Source organism: Heterocephalus glaber, unplaced genomic scaffold, assembly GCF_053883595.1.
Source record: "Heterocephalus glaber isolate CG9 unplaced genomic scaffold, H.glaber_assembly_v1.0 deba00001447, whole genome shotgun sequence".
NCBI classification, from domain to species: domain Eukaryota; kingdom Metazoa; phylum Chordata; class Mammalia; order Rodentia; family Bathyergidae; genus Heterocephalus; species Heterocephalus glaber.
The window spans coordinates 10,961,532-10,974,496 of NW_028258299.1; the positions used below are offsets into that span (position 1 = coordinate 10,961,532).

Here is a 12,965-nt window from a genome sequence, read left to right on the forward strand (position 1 = left end):
AATATCTAATGGAAAAACTGTCACTGGACCCTAGAGAGCCAACCGTGTGTGAGCTGAGCTAGCAGAACAACAGACACTAAACAAAAATTACACAAGTCATTAAGTGTGTGGCAAGAGCCATGAAAGAAGAGCAGTGCATTCTGGAGAACGCATAACAGAGCTGTTGTCCTGATCGTTCACTTCCTTCACCAAGATCAGGGACTCACACAGCAACTCACTTAGTGAGTTCTCCTTGACCTGAATTAATGGAACTAAGCAGTGAAACTCTCCAGTTGTCCACCAGAAAGTGAGCAGTAGTTCTCTCCTACAGACACAGCTCTAGAAGTGACTTAGGTAATAACTGGAATCAGATTCTAAACAAAGGCATGTGGAAGTACGGCGGAAGTGTATTCTCTACTCGAACAGAAGAAAGAAGCTCCTGTCAGATAACAATGTGAGAGTGAATGGAGCAACAGAAAAGGAGCAGCAAGTAGACCCAGGACCCGCGAGCACAGCACAGTGACACTTAGTGGGTGTCAAACATGCCTTCACTCCCTTGTGGCCCTAAGTGCCTCTCTCAGAATACAGAACTTGTTGTCCGAGATAAAAGCCTGCCAAGCTTAAGCCATCTGGGTTGGTTGGAGAGCACATAGGTGGGAACGCAGTATGTTTAGTTACGCTGTAGGCGTGGTTGCCTACTCTTCATATGGTTTGGTGTGCGCCCTTTGAGGCACCTTGAATATCCATCCAGTTCTTTGTGGAATAGAGGTCAGTGGAGTGGCATAGAAGAGAGTACTTTTGATACAAGAGAAGTTGCTTCATCTTTCCATTCCTCAGCGTTGCTCTGGTCCTCAATTTGGACTTCTGGCTGCCTCCTGCCTATTTCCATGTGGATGTGGATGTGGATGTCTCTCAAACATCTCATATTTAGCACTTTCAAAGCTTACTTCTGAGTAAGTTCCCACCCACAGAGAGATTTTAGCCAGATTTCCCCGCTAAACACTGCTCAACTACTTAGAGATTCTCCCTTACCCTTCATCTCTCACATCTAATCTAATCCAACCAAACCACTGTGTTGAATCTGTGTTGCTCTTTCTGTTGCCTATGCTTCTGCCCCAGTTGGAGCCACTGTGACAACTCCTGGATCCCTGTCATCACACCCTTGATGGGCTCTCTTTTCACTCCCTAACCCTCTCTTCTCACAGCCACTATGATGATCTTCTATACATATAAATATGTTTTATGTCACATATCTCTTCATAAGCCTGCAGTGACTCCTGGCTACATGAACAAGAAAATCTCATCTCCTTCCCAAGCCCCATGAGGCCGAGGAATCAGGTATCTGCCTCTCCACACTCATGTGGCTCCACCCTCACAGCCTTCCTTTCAAGCCTGTCCTCAACCTGAAAACCAGGATTGTCCTCCTCATGAGAGACATGATTTTGGAGCAAATCATTAAAACTCAGGTGCTGGTTCTCAGCCTCCTCGTCTGGACCAGATCCCAGAAGCACAAGGAGGGCACAGGGAGCTAAATACTCTCTTCCTCCTCCTGGGGAGTAGAATTGTATTTCCCACTTCATCTTTAGTGATCTTGTACTGCCTAAGTTACTTTTCAAAAATTCCATATTTTTAAATGGAAATTTTCTTTCAAAGTACTGCATATACATACAGAAAAAGTGCACAAATCAGAGCTACAGAACTTGATGATTTTTCTCAACTGGATGCTGCACCAGATGTAGAAGCAGAAGATTCCCTGGGGCCTGAAGCTCATTCTGCCACTGCCAGTCTTCACTCTACATAGGCAACCTCACTTGTGCTTTGGACAGTGTGGTTTAAGCTTGCCTGTGGGCCTGTGCTCTCTCTTAAAGCCTGGATGCTCTCCAGGGAGTGGATCACCTCTCTAGCTCATCTTCTGCCTTATGAATAAACACCATGATGTCTTCCCCTCTGGCTTGTGAGGATGGCAACAGTGGGATAGCATACAAGTGTATGTTTGTACAACACTGAGAATTGAACTGGAATGGTGCTAACAAATGGATGCTAGTACGTCTTAGGAAAGATTAAGCAGAGATGAGCTTTGGTGGTAAACAGCATGGAATTTGGATTAGATCCCATTTCTGTCACTTATCAGCTGTGTGATCTTTGGTATGTAACATCCTCCATATGCCTACCAAGTAGAGTTGTTGTAGAGATAAATGACATGACATAGGTATGTAGAACACGTTTAATACATGCTGTTATGTTATGGTGCTCGTGACCATCATCATCATCTTAGACTCAAATGAAGTACCAGTTTATCACCTACACTAGTTTTCTGGTTGCTAAAATAAAATAACACCCACACTTAAAGGAGAAGACCTTTAAGGTAGCTCATGGTTTGGGGGATGTCTTAGTTCCTCTTTCTCCTTGCTGGGACAAAATACCTGATGCCAAAAGTTAAAGGGGGGATCCCACACTCCTAGGGCAGAGAAGCTGAGCCGCACTGGCCCCAGAAGCACACCCTCTGCCCGTGGAAATGAGGACACATAAACAAGCCTCAAAAACGGACTACCAGATCACCTACAGCAACCCCAAAGGGAAAGGAGATGGAACAATCTGATACTCAACCACCTGGACTCTCTGAACTGGCAACAAAAGAGGATCTGGGAAAAATGAAATCAGAAATAATTACTCAGATAACACCAAAGATTGTGCTTATGGTGCAAGACATGATTAATAAATCTAGAGAGGACACAGGTTAAAAAAATAGAGGATCTGAGGAACATGATGGAGTCCCAACATAGGAAACAAATGGAATCCATAAAACAGATGCAAACAGATTTCCAGGAGATTAAAAACTCCCTCGAAAGTCTGTGCAGCAGAATGAACCAATGTGAGGACAGAATTTCAAATATAGAAGATAAGATTACAATTAGTGACCAGGAAAAGAAAAACTGCTTTAAAATTGTAAGGGAACATGAGAAATCAATCCAGCAGCTGCTAGACAATGCAAAGAAGAATAACATAAGACTGATTGGAGTCAATGAAGAAACAGGAGAGAGTGCAGATGACATAAAAAAAACTGTTCACAGAAGTGATGGCAGAAAACTTCCCAAGGAGGGGAAAAGAACTTGACATACAGATAAGTGAGGCATATAGGACTCCAGTTAGCCTTGACCAAAAAAACTACACATAGGCATATAATAGTTAGGATTCCAGAAATCCAACAGAAGAACAAAATTCTACAAGCAGTGAGAGAAAAGAAACAAATCACATACAAAGGAAAGCCTATAAGAATCACAGCAGACTTCTCAATGCAAACCCTCAAGGCAAGAAGAGCTTGGAGTGACCTATTTCAAGCCCTAAAGGAAAACAGCCTCCAACCCAGATTGATGTACCCTGCAAAATTATGTTTCAAAATTGATGGAGAAATAAGATACTTTCATGACAAAGAGCACCTCGGGAACTTCATGAATACCAAACCGACACTCCAAAAGATTTTAGTCAATACCCTAGGAAAAGACAATGAGGATCACAACCCCAGGAACCCCAGCAGAATGAATCCACTGGGCATGACAAATTAAATGCAAAGGGGGAGAATCCAACAAAAAGAAAAAGTCATGACAAGGCTTTTAAAACTTTTAACTTCATCTCCCTAATGAGTGTATAATTCAATCTTGTTATTGTACTGATTAGTATTTTTCTGATTCTATAGTTGCACACCTTTCCTTGTGCTATACTGGCTATTTATCATCTTCTTATGTCTACTTTTTAATTGGGTTGTCTATTAATGAGCTGTAAGAGTTCTTTATATATTCTGGTCATAGATTATATGCATTGTAAATATGGTCTGTTTGAGGACTACTTTTCATTTTAATGATGTCATTTAAAGTTCTAAATTTTGATGGAATTTCATTTATCAATTTTTTTTCTTTTATACATCATGTTTTTTATATCCTAGGTAGTTCTTGCCTATCCTAAATTCGTAAACATTTTCCCTTATAATTTCTTCTTAAAGTTTTATACGTTTAGGCTTTCATATTTAGGTTCATAGATCCCTTCAAGTTATTCTCATGTATGGAAATAAAGGATTGAGGTTAATTTTTTATATACAGATAACAGGTGTTCTAGTGCCATTTGCTGAAAACATTATCTCTTCCTCGGGTCTTGAATTGAGTTTATATTCTTTAAAATGCTAATGTTAAATAATCTTTCAAAACTCAGTGGGCCATATATGTGTGGTTCTATTTCTAGATTCTCTGTTTTATTCAAATGATCTATATGTCTTTCCTTACACCATCACTGCCTTGATTACTGTAGCTTTAGAAGAAGTCTTAAAATTAGGTACTAAATGTCTTCCAACACTGTTTTTTGTTTGTTTGTTTGTTTTTTGTTTGTTGATTTTTGTTTTTTAACTTTTCTAGGTCCTTTGTACTCCTACATAACTTTTAAATTTCAATATCCAATTCTTCATTTATAGGATGTATACACAGACCTGAATTTTTATATGTATCTTGTGTTTTCTAATCCTGCTAAATTCAAATACAAGTTCTCGGGGCTCCTAGAGATTTCTTAGTATTTTCTCTGTAGATGATCATTTCATCTACATATAAAGATTTTGCTTCTACCTCGACAATCCTATCCTAATTGTGTCATTTTATTGCCAGACTGTTTTGGTTGGGCCTAGCTTTCAAAGTTTAATGGACAGATAAAGAGTAAGCATATCTGCCCTTGTTCCCCACCTTAAGGAGAAAGCATTGTATCTTCTCTGTTCATATAAGGCGTTCTCACTGGAAGTATAGAGTACATGTCTTTAATCTGTTGAGAAGGTTCTGTTCTACTTCTAGTCTCCTGATGGCTTTTACCATGAACAGCTGTGGAATTTAGTCCAATACTTTTTCTCTAACTAGTGGCAGGATCATGTGGCTTTTTCCTTTCCTCTGTTAAAATGATGAATTTTTGGGGTGGATCTTCCAATGCTGAACCAACACTGCCATCCCTATAACAAAACCACTTTCTACATCCTGCCAGATCTGACTTCTAATAGTTTGTTTTTTTAAACAAATTTCTATCTATGTTCATACTTTTTTCTTCTATTATCTTTATCCAGTTTTAGGATTAGCACAATGTTGAGTTCCTCAAATGAGGGGAGAAGTGTTCCTTCTTTTTTCTGCTTTAATTGTTTGATATAATTTATCAGTTAAAATGTATATGAGCCTGCTGTTGTCATATAGGTAGGTTTTCAAGCTAGGAATATACTTTCTTTAATAGGTGCTGTTGAAATTTTATATTTCCTCCAGAGTTAGTGTCATTAATTTGTCTTCCAAGGTACTTCTTAGAAGTTGTCAAATTTATTTCAAAAATGACTTTTGTAATATGCTTTCTATATCCCTTTAAATTCTTTAAAATCTGTGATAATGTCTCCTAGATATTGATATTATAATTTAAAAAATGTATGATTGATATTGTGTAATAGGAATAAAGGTCTAAAGGAGCAGGGGAAGTGGGAGGGGTAGGGGAAAGGAAAAAAGGGAAAAGAAAAAATATGAGAAAAGGAAAAAAATGGAAACAAAGTCTTTGCAAATAGTGAAGGGTAGAGGGGGTTAAGGGAGGGCAGGGGAATGGGTAAAAATAAGAACCAAGATACTTGTGTAATGGTACAAGATCCCAATGATGAATGTAACTGTATTTTATACCTAAAATGTACCAATAAACTTAATGGAGGAAAAAAAAGTTAAAGGGGGAAAGGTTTATTTAGCTCACACTTTGTAGTGGTTTCAGTCCAGGGTCATCTGGCTCCAAAGCAGGGCAGCGTGGCAGAGAAGAAACAGTTCATGGAATGGTATGCAGAAGGCAGAAGGCAACGAGCAGCAGCAGAAGCAGCCTGTCTTCTTTCTGTTCCTTTATATTCCATCCGATCTCCCTGCACTTTGGGCGGTGCCACCCACCCCCAGCGTGGGGCAACCTTAGTCCCACCATTACACCCTCAACCCCAGTATCACACACTTAATCCCAATACTACATCCTAGATCCAGCCAGCTCCAAAAAGGCCCACCTGTGGATGCATGAGGCTTTGGGGGACATCCAGATAGAAGCCATAACATTCTGCCTCTGTCTCCCAAAAGACTCTTGGACATCCCTTTATTCAAAAGGCATTTAGTCAGTTTCAAAGAGTTGCCAAAGTCCTAACAGTCTCAGCATTGCTGAAAAGTTCAAGTCCAAAGTCTCCTCTGAGATTTAAGGCAAAATCTTAACTGTGAGCCCTAGTACAAATAAAAAGTTAAATACTTTAACATACAGTGGTGTCAGATAAATATAACCATTCCAAGGTACCAATGGAGCAGAAAGGAATGGGAGCAATCCAAGTCCAAAATTCAGCAGGGCAAACATTAAGTTCTAGAGTTCCGTGTCCAACATCTGGGGCAATCTGTGATAAGATGTGAACTCCAAAGGGCTTGAGTAGCTTTGCTCCATGACACTGGTGGTTGTTGTAGCTCCCATGGCTTCACTATTGGCTGGCTCTGCTCCCTCCTAGAAGTTTTACTCAGAAAATCCATGTTTCTGCTTCTCCAGCATTCTGGAGTCTCCACTGCATCTTTAGCTTCACACTCACACCTTCACACACTGCCCACTCAGGGGTACATGGCCTGGCCTCCCAGGCCTTCTTCTGAAATCTGGGTGGAACCCTTCCTGACCCCACAATTCTTGCATTCTACATGCAGCTAAAACCAGCTGGATTGCTGCCAGTTGAAGCAACAGCCAAGGTTCCTTCCCTCTTGGCTGTAGGGATTGAATGCTTGGATTTCTCTGTGCTATGAACCCATTTCTGAGGGACAGATTCCCTAGGCTACTGCCATTCTGGAACATGGTGTTCTGGGGATGTCTTCTCAAAGGAAAGTCTTTCACCTTTGCAACTTGAAGGATGCAAGGCTAGAGTCCTGCTGGTACATGTAATGTCCTCAGGCCATCTTTTCTATCATGCTCTTCCTTCTCAGCAACCAAGTTTTCCTCTGCCTCTTCTTTGCTACCAGAGCTTCCTTTCTGGTCAAACTCAAAATGTTTTAAATCATTCTGTTAGGCTTTTTGCTCATAGATCTGCCTGAAAGCTCACAACACTAGCCATGCCACCGCTTCAACATTAGACTGCCTTGAAATTTCTTCTGCAAGATTAATTAGTCCACTACACTTAATCTCAATCTCAGGAAAAGTCTCTGGACAAGAGAAAAAAGCAGACAAATTTTCTGCCAAAACATACCATACATGGTCTGGAGACCAATACAGTCCTTCTTCGCAACTGAAACCTCCTAAGCCTGGTCTTTAGGTGCTCCATTTCCATCAGCATTCTAGTCTTCTGATCTTTAACCAGAATCTCCCATCAGGTTCTTCAGGTGGCATCTCCAAACTTTTCCAAACTCTTCCTACAGCCTGTTCCAAAGGCTCCTGAACCACATGGTCAGGTACAGTTAGCAGTGGCCTCACTCTCTGTACCCAAGTCCTTTTAGTTCCTTTTAGTTCCTTTTCTCATTGCTGATACAAAATACTTGACACTCAAAGTTAAAGGAGGAAAGGTTTATTTACCCCACAGTTTGTAGAGGTTTCAGTCCATAGTCAGCTTGCTCCAAGGTAGGTGGTATGGCAGAGGGGCATTGCAAAGGAGAAATAGTCCATGGCAAGCAGGCAGAAGACAGTGAAGGAGCAAGCGGCAAGCAGCAAAACAACAGAAGCAACCTAATTCTTCATTTTATCCCTTCCAGGCTACCCATCTTTTGGGTGGTGCCACCCACACCTATGGCGGATCTTCCTGTTATCTATACCCAGAAATATGCTAATTCTGTCAGTGGACTCATTTAGTAATCAGGCCCCCCTAGATCCAGCCACCTCTGTAAAGCCCCACCAAAGACTGTATGAAGCTTTGGGGGGACATCTGCATACAGGCCATCACAGAAGGACTTAGTCCATGGGTGGTTGGCTCCAGGGCCAAAACAGCATAGTGGAAAGGCATCGAAGAAAAAATCTGTTCACCTCATGACAGCCAGGAAGCAGAGGTAGAAAGGAGACACCAGGAATGAGCATATACACTTCCACGTCACATGCCCGGTGACCTGCCTCTTCTGACCAGGCCACTCTCCTGAACAAATGAGACTTTGGCAGTATTTGAGATTTAAACCACACACCATCATTTTTAAACATCAGACCTGGGAGGAGATGAGACACCTCTGCCACCTCACCTGCTCACTGTTCCTGGGCTTGGCTTTCTCCCCATCAAACCTCTCATCTGTGAGTTCATGGGGTGCCTAGTAGACTGCTTAGCCTGAGATATGGCAGTCAGGATTGCCAATGATATGTACAGGTCCTGACACATTATGGAGAAATGGGGCATCATTTGTCTCATCCCCACCGATACATTGAATTTGGAGGGGACAAAAGCAGAGGAAGGTGTAAAGGATAATGCAAAGCCTTAAATTAATGAGGTAATGGGGTTAGCATATTTCTGTCTAAGTGAGCTGGGGTCATGTTCCTAGAAAGAGCAACGTAGAAGAATCACCAATTGAACAAGCTCAAAGTGGAAACCAAGCAAACAGGCTGCATAAATCAACGTTCAGTTGTGTGTTATTGGTGGCAATTATTTCCTGGAGCCTCCAGTCCCCAGTGCCTCCTGCTTGGCCTAAAGATGCTTATTTAGCAGCCCCAAGTTTGACATCTTAATGATTTCCTTCCCACATTAAAAATAGGTATCTGCTGTGAAATTCATAGGTGTCATTAGTGTTTTTATCAAAACCTTTCTGTTCAAAGAAGCAAAGTAAGGACAAATTCAGAGATAAAGCCTCCTGTTGGAGTGGAAGAATTACCAGCTTGAGTCATGACAGCTGGTTCAAAGTCTTGGGTTCACCTCATCCTAACAGGGTGGCCAAGAACAGGGTGTCCCCTTGTCTGAGTCAAAAGAGAAGTTAGCTCCATCAAACCTCCTCATCTTGTCTTTGTGTACTATGTTTGTTAGGATGGGCATCTGTGCTTCCTGTTATTCATACAGGGGAGCCATGATGGCATATTGTTGCTATCACGTCCTTGCCTCTTTCTGGGGCCCTCATATCCAAGGGAGACTCTAGCTAGAGTTCAGGCTCAATTCTAAACACTGTACTCATCTGATCCCCATGTCCACTCTAGGCAATATTAGCATCTGCATCTGGAGAAACTGAGGCTCAGGCAATTTAAGTAATTTCCCCATGGTCACACAGCTGCTAAGTGGCAGAATTGGGATTTGGAACTGGACTCACTTGACTCTGAAGTCTGTACTTTCCCTATAGAGGGTACACCGGGGAACTTCAGATGACTTCTGAAGAGGTTTCTTCCAGCCAAGGAACCAGGCTTTTGAGAAGTGTGAGGACAGAAGGATCACACCCAAGGCTACTGAGCCTTGGCACAGGTCCCAGGCATGCTCTGCTCCTTAGCTACTCTCAGCAGAAGCCAATGAAATGATACTGAGGTTTATTTAGCTTATTGTACACTGTAGGGTACAGTGTACAGTACTCTGGTACTTGACATTGACTTCAGGAGGTGCAATGAGCACCAAAATGATGAGTACTGAACATAGGTTTTGGCAGGAAAGGGAAGCACGTCATGATGCAATTGATTCTAACTTGTGTGTCCAGGATCAGACACATGACAAGTACCAGGACAAAATTTTTCCTTCAAAATGTGCTCCAAATTGAACACATTTCAAAGCAATATCGCACCATGTACAACTATACTTTGGCAGTTAGGTAACTAGGCATCGAAAGAATATTGGGTTTTAAAGTCACCATTTTTATCTTTGTAAATTCTTGCCCTCTCGCCTCACCTCAACTTTCCTCCCAGAACATCTCCAGCATCCAACAGCCCATCAGCACTCTACTGCTCTTGAATAATAATCACAGGAGTTAACAAGTTAGCGGATTCCACTTTATTAGAGGCCAAGGAAGAACTTTTAGGGAAAGTGCATCTTGGTGACAGGACCCTGTCCCCAGCTCATTGTGAGGTAGCTTTGTCCATGGGGCAGAAATGCAAGTTTCTTGAACATCTACTCTGTGCCGGGAATTTTACACACACGGTCATCTGTAATCTCCAAGTCTCCCATCCGAGAAGCATTTCATCTTTCCCAATTTACAAATGAAAACATACAGCCTAGAGGTGAAGTGACTTGCTCAAGGTGACACAACCATAGAATGAGTGATTAGAAACAGGCTTAGAACCCAGGTTTGTGTGGCTGCAGATGCCCTGAATTCCCAGAATCACAGGGCTGCTCTTCCACAGCAGGCTCAGTCTAGGTGGGCAAAGCTCTGATTTTCACACCATGCTATCTGAAAAGCTGAAATGGCATCGCTTCTGCAGGTGTTCAAAGCCCCTTCTAGGACATTTCCAGCTTCAAACCAGAGGAGCCTCTCCTGGGTGGACTGGGTGTCTAAGTCCTTCCCTCGCCCCACCTCAGTGGGACAATGGATTGCTATTTCTTTCTCACATTAGCTCCTTAATTGCAGTCTCAGGAGGGGAAGGAGGAATGAATCCTGCCCACCAGATGTTGCGGGCATGCAAGTGCATCCCAAGTATACTTCTCATTTTTGCTGCTCCTTTTCCCCTTCCCCATTAGTAACCTCAGTGTTTTTCTGAACAGAAATCACTCCCGCCTGGGAGGGGACACTTCACAGCCCTCTCCATTCCCTCCCTCGACTCCTTCAACAGCAAATTAGAACTCCTCTCTGAGCCCCAGCAGTGCCAGGCAGGCATCTTAAATAAATGGTAATTAGTGCAGCCTGGCTGAAGCCTAGTGAGAAAGAAGGCAGCTCTGAAATGAGCACCTTTTAGCATCTGTTTGGGCCTCTCTTAAGGTGCTTATTACATTGCCATGCATGGTTGTTCATTCAGAGAGCTTTCGTACCCTGGTGGAGAGAGCACAGTTTAACTTTGGAGGCGCCCCCAATTTGAATCCTAGAGTTATCAGCTCTGCTATTTGGCTGACCTTTTTACCCTTGGACAATAGACTTGAGCTTTCTGAACTCCAGCTTTCTCACCACTTTAATTCTAGCATCACTTCTACCCTCATAACACTGGTGGGTTGAGTGAGATGCATCACGTCAAAGGGGGAAGCAACAACACACTCACACAACTGTGAATTATGGTAGAAAGCAGAACCCAGATGTCTGCATGGCTGGGTAGGTTTGTGGGGTGGGCGAGCATCTCTGCAGGGATCAGGAGTTCTCATCATCTGAAGAGCAGCCTCTAAGAGGGGTTGAGTTGTTCTGTGTGGTTTTGGAGAAAGAACTATGAGCAGTAGATAGTTCTATAAATATTCGATAGATGACAGTGTATTGCACCTTAAATAATAACCATGGTGGGTAAAGCTGCTGGTAGGTGGGAAACTTTCTGTGGAGAGCCATGGTTGGGATACATCTTTGGGGTTCACCTCAGGCAGTGGCCTTGGAGGACACCACATTCACAAGTCAAGAAGGAGGAAGCTGCCTGTTCTGTCACAAATGGACAGACCATTCAGAATTGATAGTATATTCAGGATTGTGGTGTCTTGCCTCTGTGAACCTCATTTTGTGTTAAAAGAGAAGGTGAAGCAGCTTAGAGCTCATGGTCTTCTACCTGAAAGATAGAAGGAAAGAAAAGCTTGGTGATTCCTTTCCTTTCTCTCTCTTATGAGGCCCAGGCTGTTAGGCAGCTGAGCAGCAACCTCTGAATGACTTGTATGTCCTCAGCTGTCTCTGCGTCAAAGGTGGAGGTGTTAAGTATCCGTGAATGTGAAAGATCAACTGAGTCAGTATGAGCAAATTGGGTTGAACTTTCTGAGCCTCAGTTTCCTTATCTACAGAAAGAAGTAGTGATACTTACCTCAAAGGCTTATTAGGATGAAACACAGTGATAGATGGGAAAGGCCCTGGTAGAGTCTGAGGAATGGCCTGATGTTCTTCACACCCTTTCTGAGCGTGCTGACAGCTCCCAGGTCATGGCACATTTGAGCCTTTGTGCAAATGTCTTTGTCTTCCCAAAGCCCAACTCGTATCTTTGTGCAGCAAAAAGAGCCATTATTTTCTTCTCTGAGAATCTTCTGTGGTTTAGGAACCACATCAGAGACTTTATACTTTTTTCCTCATTGAGTCTTCATATCAGGCATTCATCCCCCCATGCCTTTAAAGTTATTAAATTCTATCGAATACACTTATTAAGCATATATTATATTCCAGGCACAGTAATAGGTGCTGGGATGCAGAGATAAAGATCATGTATCCCCTGTCTTCAAAGAGTACTGTCTTACAAAGGAATTCAACTAGTAAACACAATTTGTAATATGAATGTCATTATTTCCACATTACAGATGCAGAAGCCAAGGATTAGAGAGGCATTGTTAAGACATTAAAGCAAGTTTTCATCCTAGTCTCCACTGTGTCTCCTTTAACTTTGCCCCAAAAGATGAAGTTCCCCATGCCCCTTGATTGAATTATATGCTGTCTGACTTGGACAACTGCATTTGGGAAGAAAAGAAAAGCGAGAGGGGGGAGAGGGTAGACAGGGAGCAGAGAAATGTAATTTTACTGACTTGCAGACCCTTTTAAGCAACTGACCTCATGCTCTGCAGAACCTGTTGAGCTAATAGCATGTTGGGGTGCCCAAATTATTAACATGTAATGGGGAAATGCATTCCTCAAATGCAAAGTAAAAGCACCTTGACTCAGAACTCTAGATCTCATTAAATGAGCTAATTCACCTACTGCTTAATTTGCTGGAAGCCCTATGAGTAATTAGGCTGCTGACATCTTCCAAAATTATATTCTTAATTGTTGCATTCTTTTGCATCACAATGAAGCTGGCCACCCTTCTTCCTAGGCTGCCTTCCTCCTCTCCCTGCCAGAGCTCTGTAGTGAGGCGTAAGTTTTGCATTTAGCACACTTACTATCAGGATGGTAATTAGGAGGGAATATTAATTAGAAACACAAGACCACCCTGGAGATTGAGCAGAATATTTGAAGCAC

General features: G+C 42.4%; 1 protein-coding gene and 1 long non-coding RNA gene across 9 annotated transcripts in view; one reads left to right on the forward strand and one right to left on the reverse strand.

Moving 5' to 3' along the window:
* Dab1 (DAB adaptor protein 1) overlaps nucleotides 1–12,965 on the forward strand; it is a 1,105,478-nt gene that overhangs the window by 214,452 nt on the left and 878,061 nt on the right. The gene's annotated exons all lie outside the window — the stretch shown is intronic.
* On the reverse strand, nucleotides 11,282–12,730 carry LOC110346671 (uncharacterized). The gene is made up of 3 exons (XR_002390854.2): nucleotides 12,558–12,730; nucleotides 11,827–11,998; nucleotides 11,282–11,580 (listed from the first exon to the last, which is right to left on the reverse strand). It is a non-coding gene; the product is annotated as an uncharacterized LOC110346671 (long non-coding RNA).